This window comes from Poecilia formosa, unplaced genomic scaffold, assembly GCF_000485575.1.
Source record: "Poecilia formosa unplaced genomic scaffold, Poecilia_formosa-5.1.2 Scaffold147, whole genome shotgun sequence".
NCBI lineage: Eukaryota > Metazoa > Chordata > Actinopteri > Cyprinodontiformes > Poeciliidae > Poecilia > Poecilia formosa.
The window spans coordinates 1,455,860-1,464,862 of NW_006800086.1; the positions used below are offsets into that span (position 1 = coordinate 1,455,860).

General features: G+C 43.2%; 1 protein-coding gene across 5 annotated transcripts in view; it reads left to right on the plus strand.

Moving 5' to 3' along the window:
* The window catches only part of sulf2a (sulfatase 2a), a 78,355-nt gene that overhangs the window by 8,622 nt on the left and 60,730 nt on the right, over window positions 1–9,003 (plus strand). The window contains exon 1 of one of the 5 annotated variants that reach the window (XM_007563423.2): window positions 5,842–6,080. The exons of 2 other annotated variants lie outside the window; for them this stretch is intronic. The gene's annotated coding sequence lies outside the window, so the exon portion shown is untranslated. Of the gene's footprint in view, window positions 1–5,841; window positions 6,081–9,003 lie in introns of those variants that run through there. 2 more of the 5 variants (XM_007563418.2, XM_007563425.2) reach the window with 2 other exon arrangements.

Sequence of the window (9,003 nt, forward strand, 5' to 3'; positions counted from 1 at the left end):
GTCATGTTTATGACAGTGTTATGTCATGTTTATGACAGTGTCATGTCAGTCTTATTCACCCCCCTTCAAATAAAGTGTTACCAGATATTCTGATGTATAAACTATGATGCATGGAATAAAGTTAATTTTGCCAATATCTGACTTGGTAAATTCATTGCATTGTGCGTCCTGTGACATCCGGTTAGCACAGCCTTGATGATGCCAAAGACCTCACACATTTTTAGCTGAAACAACTAATTTGCCTTTCTCGTGTTTTTTGTTGTTTTTGAATGAATTGTGGCATTACCCGAGGATGTGGAACAATGCATCAAAAACAACACGTGCTTCTGCTATTTATGTTCTCAGTGGCACCTTTGGAAAATATGACAGAAGAGCTGAATTGAATTCATTATACCAGGGCGATGTTTGATGTGTGTTCTTAGAATGCATAATGTGGTCTTGGAGCGACGGGCACAGCTGGACGTGCGCTACGTTTTAACCCTGTGACGGTTGTGTCTTTAGTAGGTCAGGACATTTTCTATGAATGCAAACTGAAGTTTAGAGCATGTCTGAGCCTTAGCATGCTTGGTAAGAGGCACAGATACGCGTCTGCCTGCCTCAAGCCTCAAGCAATGCACTCAGAGGATAAATGGGAACCTGCTGCAGCCCGTGTGCCGTTTGCACCAGAAAGGCTCCGCAACACAAGGACTTCTCTCCTCCTCGGCTCTACCGATCCCTTGTCCTTGAGTCTTTACATTTTTAGCTTCTGGGACTTTTCCTCACCAGCTCTGTTTCTCATCATAATGTAGTCATGGTGACATAGACATTCAACAAGGGATTTATGCTGAACAGAGGACAGCCCGCTGGGGATATGTCTGTGCGTCTGTTCGGCGGCGATGAGGAGAAGTCAGCCTTGAACCAACGAGCCCAGGCTGCAAAAATAATAGGAGTAAAACTCTGAGAGACGGGAGAGTCGGTGAAAGGAAGGCATTGAGGTGGTCTGCCTCATTTGCAGTGAGCCCTTTTCCTCTTTATGCTGCCAACTGACGGGGATATTTTTATTAGCCTGGCCCACAAAGTGCACGAGGAGGAACAAATTCATTTGTTACAACATACTTGAAGCCAAGGACAAGATCTCGGCCTGATAGAACATGGCTGTCTTTCTGTCCTATCTGAGGAGAAATCCTTCAGTTTTATTTATGCATCTGTCCTGACATTATCATGCAAAGGCTTGTTCACAAGGCCTCTCCCACTTCGTATTCAATGAAGCAGAAAACAGAAAAGCAAAACGTGTTCCCCAAGGTCTGGGCTCTCTCTGAAGCTTTAAACTGTGATTATTATTATTATTATTATTTTTTTTTTTTTGTCTAACATTAAGACTTTTTTTCTAGTGTGGACTAACTACTTTTCTATGTTTTACAGCTTTTATTGAGGTGCTTTTTTTTAAAATTACTTTTCTGTCCGGGGTGATATCTGTTGAGATGAATCCCAGCTGCATAAGAAACGCTGCTCTGTTCACGATTGATTTGATGGAAGGCGCATCTGTTGATCTGTGTTGAGCCCAATTAGAAGTCAGCAGCATGACACAGCTTTAAGTGCATTTGAGAGGGACCGAGAGAGAGCGAGCATGAATAAACCATGTGCTTAAGTGGTGTCACTGGGCTGCTGTGTTGGCATGCCGGCATGGCTCTGGAAAAACATGGCTGTGTCTGGGGAATCGTCTGTAATCTAGCATGTAAGAGCCGTAAGATGGCTTCTTTATGTGACTAATACATGCACACGTTGGAGAATTTAACTTCTCGACTTTATGTATATTTGTTAGAATCTTAATCCACAATGATATCTTGTCAAGTCTTTATGACCTTTGAACTTTTCCACCTTTTTTTCTGTGTTATAGCCACAAATAGCAAAGTATTGTTTGGTATTTTATTTTACACACAAGCACAAAGTAGTACATAAATCTGCAGGATGTAACTTTTACAGAAATATGTATTTTTTTCTCATTTGTTAAATCCGCCACCATGTCGTGATAATATAATATGACGGGCGATCTGTGAAAAGGTCGCATTTCTTCAGTGTTACGACTGAAGAAATGCACTGCTTCCAGTCAAAAACAACCAATCAGAGCCAGGAGGAGGGTCTTAGCGCTGTCAATCATCCTCGTGTGCACGCTACTAAATACGCTAAAGACAGAGAAACAAATTTTTGTTCCAAGAAAAGTGTTTATGTGCCATCATCAGCGGCTATGCTAACCAGCCTGACCATTCATAGCAGGTTGTATTGTGGTGGAGGGTTTGAGCAGCACTTACACGTCTCATATTCTGCGGTCGCGGCATAGTGATAGCTTTAACAAATATATATAAAAAACATTTTTTGTAAAAGTTGCATACTTCAGCTTTAACTATGAAGTTTTGGGGAAAACTCTTTTTAAATCCACCTTTCACTGTAATTACAGCTGCAAGTCTTTTAGGATGCGCCTCCACCTGATTTGCACTTTAAAGGCGAGCCGTCACCGCTGCCACAGAATAAATATTTCAGCTGATATTTTCTCCTGTTGTATTTCAAATTGGCGTATCGTGCTTTGAAATAAACAGACGGTAATTGGGAGGACTGCTAAAGCCTTTATTCATTTATCAGCTGAATTACATGGGTGGTTTTTGTCTGTGTGTGTTGATGTGCGTTTCTGTGGCCACGCTCGTCCAGCTCGGTGTCGGCCTGCGCCTCGTCATAGCAGCGTTCACCTTCCTTACACAAGACCCGTGTTAATGTACCGCACATTTTTTGGGGTTAAATATGATGGATGTGAGGAATACTAAGATAATTGTTTGAAAGAAATGTGTTTTTGTTTCTGTCTTTTACCTGGCCTTGCTGCTTCCTGGTTCTCGTGTTGAGAGTAAGGCTTCGATCACACAGCAGGTCTTGATACTCGATTCCAATTTATTTTTATTTAGTTTTTGTGCGTGTGGGTGTTGCTGTTCGTGTTAATTAAATCTGACTCTTGTGTGAATGGTTTACGACCAGGAGTAGTGGAACCGTGATGTGATGCGCTTCACTGACGCTGAATTCATTCATAATTTATTTTCATACTAGGCACTTCTTGCTTCATCCATTGTTTACATCCAGCTCTACCTGTGATGCAAAGTTGGCACGTTTAATGAACTTTTAATGCAAGTTTTTACTGTAACTTTAATTTTAAGTGTCATTATTTACCAAATAATGCAAATTTGACACCTGTGATACATTTTTAATGCATTTTTGCATTAAAAATACCATTATATAGTGAATGACACTTCATGACAGCAGTCGTAAAGACTCATTCATATTCATGACGGGTGTTACGTACTGTTTAAAATGACAGTGTCATGTCAGTCTTATGCACAGACCTTCAAATAAAGTATTACCTAAATTGTGTTTTTTATAACATGATAAATGTTGCTTATTATTTTAAATGTAGTATGAGTTAATGTTTGTATTGTAATTTTATAAACACCTGCGTTTCATTATGTGACATTTTTTTGCATCATTTGTAGTCCCGGGTGGATAATGGTTCAGTCCAGGTAGTGGAAAATCCTGCGAGGTCATTTAAGCCTGTCTGTCCTCTTCAGTCATAAAAACCGAAGGATGGTGTTTAGAATCACACTGTTACTTTCCATCTGCATTAAAAATGTCACTATATAATGAATGACACATCATTGCTGAATAAATGAGCTTCTGGAAGGTCGTCTTGACTTTTTGGTCCTTGCGTTGCACAAAGGACAACATCAAAAAACATGAACGTTTTGAAAGTCCTATTAAGAATGCGTTAAGCTCTGACAGACTAGATGGATATAAACTCCAAGCATCAATTTTTAAGTCTTTTAATTGGATTCTGGTCACTGACTAGGCCATTTTAACACATAAATATGCTTTCATCCAAACCTTTCCATTTTTGCTTTGTGATTCTGGCTCTTGTTCTGCTGAAAGGTGAAGCTCTGCGTCAGCAGCACGTCTTTTTTAAAGCCCATCTGACTCCCTTCGTTTTCATCTCCCCGTCATCGCTGAAGCAACGTATCCCCACAGCACGCTGCCTCCTCAATGATTCACTGTGGGGATGTTGTAATTAGACTGTTTCGCACATAAACCAGAAATTTCAATTTAGCTCTCGTCTGACTTGGAGCATCCTGTTCTACCTGTGTGCTGTCTGCTCCCTTTGTGGGTAAACCATTTGTTTTTGCCTCTTTCAGAAACAATCCTGGTCAGAGAAATGCCGTTTTGATTTTTATTTTCTTCCCTCTCAGCATGGTTTCATCTCACCGCAGCGACACAAATAACCTGTTTAGCCCTGCTGACACGCAGATGATCCATAGCCGACTCTGTAATTGAAAACATCGAGAGGAGTGGGACAATTACTCTTTTTTCTCTCTCTCTCTCTCTCTCTCTCTCTCTCTCTCTCTCTCTCTCTCTCTCTCAGTTCTTCATATTTCCATGAAGAAATGCCTCAAAATGCTGATTATAGATAAGAGTGTTATTGATTAGACAAGGTGGGAGGAGAGGCAGAGAGGTGCAGAAGTTTCCCATCACTAATCTTTCTGGCTGTGACTGCATCTAAATAACCTGCAGAGAGGGATAAACAGGCGCATCCATCATGGGACGGCTGGAGCAGACAGAGACGGATGCCTCCGCCTTCTGCTACCCTCCGTCGCACCTCTTCCTTCTGGTCAGAAATAGGAGGCGACGCCCGCACTCGGGAGGAACATCTAGCCGAATCCGGGCTAGATATATACACTGCTCAAAAAAATAAAGGGAACACTCAAATAACACATCCTAGATCTGAATGAATTAAATATTCTCATTGAATACTTTGTTCTGTACAGTTGAATGTGCTGACAACAAAATCACACAAAAATCATCATTGGAAATCAAATTTATTAACCAATGGAGGCCTGGATTTGGAGCCACACACAAAATTAAAGTGAAATGTTCCCTTTATTTTTTTGAGCAGTATATATATACTATATATATTATATATATGCTATATATAATATATATTTTAGGCTGACTATCAAATAGAAGAGACTTTTAAAAAAAATGTTCCATGTTTTCCATCATCTTGTCTATTTAAGTTTATTCACATTTTTGGCACTACTTTGTCAGGGAAGTGTTCTTTGATATTGTGTGTGTGTGTTTTTTTTGCGAACACGGCCGTTTTTACTTTCTGTATAAATTGATTTGGGTGTCCGTTTCTTTTCTGTCTACATGCTCAAACGCTGTGAGCCAAATCCCCTTCAATGCCTGAACCCAGTGAGAAGGCGTGCCCATGCCAGCTCTCTTCAGAGGTGCCAGCCTGACAGATATAGTGTGTGTGTGACAGAGAGAGAGAGAGAGAGAGAGAGTGTGTTTGCCACGCCGCGCTTTCCCTCCTCAACCCTGCAGCGTTAAGATTGATCCTTCGTTCCCTCCCATTCCTTTCTCTTTTGCTCCTCTGTGTGCCTCTGCCTTAATGAGACTGTGAATAGGTGAAGCTCACAGGCTCCAACAGATGGCCAGAGCTGCCCTGGTTCAGTGTCTGCGCACGCACGCACACACACACACACACACACACACACACACACACAGCATACACACATGCAACTCTGCAGCATGTTTGCTCATGAATGAGAGCCCAAAAAGCCTGAAGAGGCAGAGGGAAAATGCGACATGGAGAAAGAATAAACAGGAAGCAACCCAGGAGAAGAAAGAGTCAAACTAATGGAAACCATTGACAAATAACACGCAGGAGGGGGAGGACGGGGAGGGGGGGAAAAAAAGGGAGAGGGAGTGCTTAAAAAGAGCGAGAATATGCTAAAAGAAGAGGAGGACAAAACGGCGCTGAAAGGAGAGTGAGGACAAAATTGAATTGTAGATTGAGGGAGCCTCTCTCCTCCCTCTCTCCCTCCCTCTTTTATTTATCTCATGTGAAGCCACGCCTCCCTCCTTTCACTTGTCAGTGCATCCATAACAGTGAGCTGTCTGCACCGGGCTGCGTGGGGGGTGAGACTCGCTCCTCACTTTTGCCAGCGCAAGCCGACCGGATCCGAGCAGAGCAGGACCGGGAGTGGACGGCGTATAGTCCGGCCAAACAGGTGCGTGAACAAACATCTGACGGCTAATGTCTGTTTATAACAGCTGACATGCAGCAGCATGTGTACGTATCTCTGCCCCCCCCTCCATCTCTCTCTCCCCGCATGCCGGATCTCGGTCCTCTGCAGGACTTGCTTCCTTCCTTCCAAGAGTAGCGCATCCAGAAGGTACAGTGCTGGAGCTTTGCCCTAGTTTTACACTTGAACGCTCTGATCCGTTTTGTTTGCCTCTGAGATTTATGCGTGCCGCTAACGGCGCCGCTCATTGGGCTAAAAGAGATCAGACCTCTCGCTCATAACGGATGCTCTGCGGGATCTGGCTCCGAGTCAGGGCAGCGAGCGGATAGGCGTTTCGCTTTGCGAACGAAGTTTGGAGTTTCAAACACTGATGCTGTTAACATGTGATCTCTGTTTCTCGGTTTGGTTTTTAAGCAACTCCTCGCAGGTGATGCTGTTTTTGAGTGGATCTTTGGTTTTGAGAATCGACCATAAGATTGCACTTTCTATGTTTAGTGGTTCTTTTGTCTGTTTTGGCGTTTTTGTTTTGTTCTCCTGGAGCAAAAAAAAACAACAAAAGTGAAAATGCTACTACTTTTAAAGTTTGGTGCAGGTCTGTGTGGAATAATTTACATTGTGGCAACCTTTTTTTTTCTGGAAGCCAGTTAGGTATCCACCAGTCGGCATTCATTCAAGAGTCGCCATTTCAACAGTTGCAGCTGCCTGCCGCCCTCCCGACAACTGGTCTCGGTGAATGTACTCACTATCAGTGTTTTGTCAATAGCTTTATGGGTCAAAAGTCTGTGTCATCACCAAGCGGTGGCGGTTAAGATCAGCCGAGGGGAGGAGGGTGTGATTGGTGACCTGAAGGCTGAAATATTTATAACAGAAGCTTCTGAACGCCCCTGAATGCCGTCTTTGGTGCTCCTGGTGGGTGGATGAACGAATGCAGAGATGGACGGATGGATGGATAGATGGAAAGAAAAGAAGCTTCAGGGTTCTCTTCCTTAAGCATTCATTATTTATTCCTACACACTCACGGAAGCTGTAACCCCACATCAACTGGCCTCTTTTCTCGCTGAAATGTCAGTGGACCAAAGGAGGATGCTCCGGCTTACTCTACCTGTAAGGCATGTCGGAACTGCATGCTGCACTCTGCGCCCAGATGGACACATTTATGCTCTCTCTCTCACACACACACACACACACACACACACATTCTCCCAGGCATAATTGCTTGGTTACCCTCGCCAATGCTGTGGGAAAAGAAATAAAACCACAACCGCCGACTTGCACTAAATTAGTTGCATGCACGCATCTAATACGCTCACGCTGCTTAAAATGACGCTCACGCACATCACTGGAACCACCATCGGCCATTTTCTCCATTTTATTGTTCCCTCACCATTCTGTAAAAGACTCGAACTCCTCACACATGCCAACATGCAGATGAAAAAAAGAGGAGGTAATGACCTTGAGACCTGTTGATGTATTTTTTTATATTTTTTTTCCCCCCTGCGGCGGCCGTGTTGAGAATACACAAGAGGCCCGCGGGAGTTCTGGAGAAAATGCTCGACATGCTGATTGTAAAATTGGCTCAAAATGTGCGAGAGGAGCTGCTTGACGCAGTCAAAGGGAAAACGCACATGAATATGGATTGTATGCTAACGCTACACGCTGTGGCTGCTGTCGAAGGCAGAGGAACGCGTTCCTCCGATCTCCACCCCTCGAAGTGCTACTGACGGACCTGTTGTCAGCCGGCCCTCCTCCCCTGGCTGGAGGGTGTTGTGGCAGATATCAGCAGTCAAGGTGACACTGCAGGACGTCTGGGCAGCTCTAATGTCTGCTCGTTTTACCACCAGCTTAGCCTTTTGTGGTCAGATAATGGTTTGGATAAGGTCACATTAAGAGGCCTAAATCGAGCATCCCCAATAGTTTGTTGGAGCTGTTCAGACATGTTTCATCTACACTGCTTAATTTCTATCCTACAACATCTTAACTGATGTACATCATTCTTAAGTGATTTTTACAGGGATGTGCTGATCGGGATTTTCTGCTATTCATGCTAATCTGAATCAAAGTTTGATTCTTCATTAAAGTTAATATTGTCAAGGGCAACTATTTGCTTTTAAACTTAGTAACTTAGAGGTGTAGGACCGTTATGTTTACACTTTTTTTTAGTTATGTGACTCAATATATAAGTTTACCATCTTGAATATACTCCCATCTCAGTCCTGTTGACATATTTTCATGCTAAGATAGGCTGCTAGAAAGCCAATCCAGCCAATTACACTAACAGAAGGTGAGTCACTGTTTGTTTTTAAAAGCCCTGAGCAGATCTGTGCTATTAATCTTGTACTGCTTACTGTGCAATGACAATAAATCTAATCTAATCTAAGCAGCTAATGTCAACATGTTAACTCTGTCTTGTTATGACCTGTTAGTGATTTATTTCAACCGCAGACCCGACAAAGACTTGTGACTTGGGCTGTGTTCACACTGCAGCCTGAAGTGACCCAATTCTGATTTTTTTTTTTTTTTTGACATAATGCGACTCATATCTGATCTGTTCTTGACAGTCTGAACAACACAGGTCGGATTCTTTTTGAATGCTACCCAGGCTACTTGGGTATCCGATACGTAGCTGATTCAAATGCATCCTAACATCCATGTCGCATTCATCCAACCTGAACGTCACTGATACTCGACAAGTCTCATTATTCTGCATCTGATGGATGCAAGCAGAAAGGAAAACAATAACCGTGATGGACTATAATCAGTGGTGCAAAAAGGGGGTATGCAGCGCATGCAACGCATAGGGGCGCAGCACCAGAGGGGACGCCAAAACCCCGTCTGAAAGGGGCGGCGTGCCTTACGCTCCTTCACCTCGCGCACGTGACGAGGTAAATGTAGCGAGTTTTACCCTTCA